Source organism: Lactuca virosa, chromosome 1 (genome assembly GCF_052849685.1).
Source record: "Lactuca virosa cultivar CGN04683 chromosome 1, Lactuca_virosa_CGN04683_v6, whole genome shotgun sequence".
NCBI classification, from domain to species: Eukaryota; Viridiplantae; Streptophyta; class Magnoliopsida; order Asterales; family Asteraceae; genus Lactuca; species Lactuca virosa.
The window spans coordinates 44568356-44573440 of NC_136426.1; the positions used below are offsets into that span (position 1 = coordinate 44568356).

At 35.2% G+C, this 5085-nt stretch overlaps 1 pseudogene; it reads right to left on the reverse strand.

Annotated features, from left to right (window-relative positions):
• Positions 1–2383: 2383 nt before the first annotated feature.
• LOC145113510 (immune-associated nucleotide-binding protein 9-like) lies at positions 2384–3731 on the reverse strand (annotated as a pseudogene).
• Positions 3732–5085: the final 1354 nt, after the last annotated feature.

Consider the following 5085-nt stretch of genomic DNA (forward strand, 5'->3'; position numbering starts at 1 on the left):
ACCCTCGCTCAGAGTATCACTTCATGGAATTCATCACGAGTAATACTGAGACGATAATATCTTATAATCTTGAAACGAAGATATATGAGTTGTAATTTACAAAGTCGGTTGTACATTGATGATACGAAAACGCATCAGTAACTTGGTGTTATAAAACGTATTGTCATGTATAATTTGATGAGTAAAAGATACAAGCATATGAGTCAACGTTTATTCGTTCCTTTTGCCCTAACCGGAAAAGCGATATCTGTGGGCCCCTCGATGATTTGGTGTTGACTTATGTTCTGGGCCCAGCCAGGATTAAATTGATGTATTCAATTAGAAGTCCTAAATCATCACAAAATAGAAATCGGGAAACATAGATTATGGACAAAGAGATTGATTACATTCCATGTCTTATGTCTGGGGATATCCTGCAGAACGAAGGATTATATGATCACTTATCTAAGGACACGTAACTGACTGGGTCAGAGTTCAGCAGCAGCTTTTGGAAGCTATAATTTGCTAGTCAAATTTAGAAGTCATACTAGCAATTATAGTTACAGACTTATCCAAGTGGGAGACTGTTGGATTAGGTGTCTAAGCCCATAACTATAATTGGTATATACTTGAATCGATAGCAGCACAATCCTTTTGGGTTGCCCTCAAACCTAGCAACTGGACAAGGAAATTATGAAAAGAGAGATATTGATTTATTATAAGATTAATAAATTAATATAAATGATTTATTAATATGTTAAAAGATTAATATATTAATTAGAAATCATAAGGTTTAATTAATAGTTAGCCAGAAATTAATTAGAATTAATTTTGGGGTTAATTGTATTAATTATAAAGTGCAGGGACTAGTTTGCAATTATCAAATAGTTGAGTGGAAGGCTCCAGAACCTCCTTGGAAGGAGGTGAACGAAATCTATAGGGGAAACCCTAAGGATTTCGTCCAAGGGGCTTGGATAAGACCTTTGGATTAGCTTAGGCCCCAAGCAAAGGAGTATTAGGGTTTTCCCTAAACCCTAGATCCCTCAGCTATATAAGGAGCCTCCCAGCTCCTAAATTTGACCACTTCTTTCTTTGTGAAACCCTAGGGCCGAATTTTGCATACCATACTCTCTCTCCTTCTAGTTTCCTTCTTGCTAGCTTTTGGGTGTGACTCCATTATAGGCATTACATTTGTGGTGCTAGGCTTCCAAGAAGATCAAGTTCAAGAGGATTAACAACTGTTTGCTATAACAATTGAAAGGTATGTAATTCTAAAACCCTAGTTTGTTAATTTCGAAAATAACCTCTCTCCTCTAGGGTTCTTGTTTTGCAATTCAAAGTTATATGTTCAATAGTTAAAACATAGATCCAAAGTAGGTTGCATGTGAACTTAGGAATTGTTTTTCTAGTTTATTTGTTTCTCCTAAAACCCATCAAGATTTTGGTCCGTCCGACAGTGTTTCTCAAATTCGACTTGAAACTCAAAGAGAAGGATGGTTGTAGACGGTGTTTCTGAGAGAAAAAGAAGTGGCGGTCGACGGTGGTTAGAAAGATTTTGGCTAGCAATAGCTTGGGCCGGAAGGTTAACCATTAGGTTATCTTTTCTGATTTGTTTTATTTTCAGTTCGTTCAGTAATAAACATTTTTCTAGATCTATATATTTCTTATTTTGAGTTCATTATATATGTTATTGCATTTTGGTTCTTAGCAATCATCAATTTATAAACATCCAAAACCCTCAAAAACTACAAAGAATTTTGCACATTCATTATCAGGGTCACTAAGCAAAAAGCAAGCTCAACTGCTCCTCCTTTTGCTTGGCTTTCTGTAGTGTTCTGTCAACTTCCTTATCTCCCTGTCTGATGTCTTTTGAGCAACTTTAGCATCTTCTTTAATCTTCATCTGGGCAGTCCGCTCTTCTGCCAATTGATGTTCAAGCTTCAAAGTTTTCTCCTTCAGCTTTGTCTCAACCTGTCCACCAGTGAAACCATATATGCCAAATATATATATATATATATATATATATATATATATTAAAAAGGTACAAATCCAAAACATGATACCCAATTTGGTGTGTGTTATGTTATTTGCAATAACATAGTAATGAACATGCACCTTATGTATCTCATCGTCTGATTTCTTTAGAGCAACTTTATAATAATCATGTAAGAATGACATTTCTAATATTAGCTTAAATTGCTTGTTTCTTGCTAAAATCTTTTGTTCATCATCAACTTCCCTTGTCCATTTTCTGTCAAGAAGAAAATAATGTGGGTCTGAATGAATTGTTAAATTATAAATTTGCAATAACATAATAATAAGTTTGACCTTATTTATCTTCTCGTCTAATTTCTTTTGAGCAGCTTTAGCATTCTATTGCATCTTCAGCCGAGCAGTCCGTTCTTCAGTCAAATATTAGTTCAAGCTTTGAAGTTGTCTCCTTGAATTTCAACTCAACCTGCTAATCAAAAATACCACAAATTAGAACTCTAGCAAAAACATGATAGTTGCTACACCATTTGGCATATAGTCTTTGAAATATATACAAAAGTAATAAAAGCCAAGATAATCATGTAAGGATAACTTTTCAAAGAATAGCTTAAATTTCTTGTCAGTTGTCACACAGTGATATGATCTCATCATTGGTTCGTCAAGTTCATTGGTCCATTTATGTAAAGCAAATATTGTTGGTGTGAAAATTGCAAGATCTTGTCAGAATAGGTCAAGTGTGAATTTGCTATAACATATACTACATTGAATAATAAGTTTTACCTTCAGTATCTTCTGGTTGGTCATCAGTCGATCATCCCTCTCTTCTGCCAATAGTTGTTCAAGCTTCAAAGTTGTCTCTTTGAGTTTCAAATCAACCTATCAATCAATAACATTACACTCCTAATCTATTTTAAAAGTGGTATCGACTACTTAGATAATCATTTATAGTTATTGGCCACACACTGATATGTGTTGGTGTAACCTTGCAAGGTCTATCAATTATCATAATGGTCAAGTAAACTGCACTGACATATTAATATAATGATGATAATAATAAGTTTCACCTTAAATTCAGTAAATAATTCATTGGTATATGGTTTTCCTCCATTGTTCTCTGAAACCATCTTTACAAGAGAAAGAAGCTTTTGTACTTGATTTGATCTCTTAGTTGGATCTTTTGTCTTGTTATCAAAAAGTACACACCGATTCCCACACATACAAAGAGTTTCCTGAAACAATAAATGATTGTCAAATGTCAATAAACTTGTCATTGTAATTATACTAGTGGAAACAAAACAAAATAAAAATGACATGAGCATAAGCATAGAATCGTCAAGAGCATACAACTTTAGGAAAAAATTCATGTAGGAGTAAATTTAATAAACATATACACAAGAAATGTTCACTAATTATTGGCATACATCACCTATAATGATTTGGAAGAATCGTGCAAAAATATTCTAAGCTCTCATCATCGTCTTCAAGTTCATCCCCATCAGTAAAAACTATTATCATTTAATCGTATATTTTTCTTCCAAACAAAGTGAACAACCTACTTATCACAACTTTTTCATCATCTGAAAAGCGACTTCCAATGCAGTTGTTTTCAACTCAGAAGTAGTTGTTACAGCAGATGAACTGCGTTTTGATGTGAACATTTGCATTCCAAGGATGCTATTCCCAGTAGCACTTTTCCCATTTCCAGTCTTTCCAATCAAAACAAGAGTGCAAGGCCATATAAACTCACAATCTTCTTCAAATGGATATCAATTGCTGATCTATTATGGATCCTGGGGTATCCTGGGATACCCCTCAAAAAAAATTTAGTAGTGTTAATTTTTTCGGAAAAATTCGTTATATGTTGCGGTTTTATATCAGAAAAAAATTGGGCTACCCTAAAAAATTTCAGGTTATTTCTAAATGGACCAAAATACAAATTAGCCCAAATGGTCAAAAAAATTTAAGCCCACACGAATTAATTTATTGAAAAAAAGAGGTATTAAGCCCAATAAAAGAAAAAAAAGGACGTAATCGGTATTAGGACTTGGGTTATTCGATCGTTACTTCGTGATTCATCAATCATCAGTCGACTTCTCAATTGTCGACTTCCAAGCTCCAAATCGAAATCGTCTTCTGACTTCTGCCCTTGGTGTTGCGATCGTCGACATTGGAACATCAACCATTCTCAATTGCAAAATTTCGGGCACCTCCTCCGCTCCTCGGCTCTTCCATCACAATGAAACAAGTTAGTATAACCAAAATACTCATCCCTATTATGTATTTAGGTTAATTCAAATTCTAATTTTTTGTTATTATGTTTGAAAAATTAGAAATTAACAATTAACTTTGTTAAATTAGGGACTTAGGGTTAATACTTAATGATTATGTAACACCCAAAATTTCAACCAATTTAAACCTTTAAAAACATTTCAACCATTAAAAATCATTACAAATTTGTTTTCAAAATGTATAATATTAGAGTTTTTCCCAGAAACATAGACAAAACATGAGGAGCTGTACGATCATGCCTTCGCCTTGCCGCGGTCCCCTGATGTACCTGAAACAATAAACTAAAACTGTAAGCCCGAGAGCTTAGTGAGTTCCCCCAAAATACCGATACACATACAGTCCACATAAACATATCATAACAAACGGAACAACATGCAATGGGTCCATAGCTTTACAAGCTGGATTACCCCTGGGCCCTCAGTACGAGTCTGAAATGCCTACCGGGCCCTCAGCTCGTATCTGGAATACCATCGAGCCCTCAGTATGAGTCTGGAATGCCTACTGGGCCCTCAACTCGTATCTGGAATGCTCTCGAGTCCGCAGTATGAGTCTGGAATACCTATTGGGCCCTCAGCTCATATCTGGAATACTCCCGAGTCCTCAGTATGAGTCTGGAATGCCTACCGGGCCCTCAGCTCATATCTGGAATACTCCCGGGTTTGTTGGTTACCGCACGGAGCAGTATCACCTCAACCCATCCCACATAACATATCAACATATAACATAATTACTGAGTATGCAAATATTCATATAACAACACAGGTAGTCCTACAGATCTACCTAACTGACATAACCACTAGCATGCAACACTAACTCATATTCAAC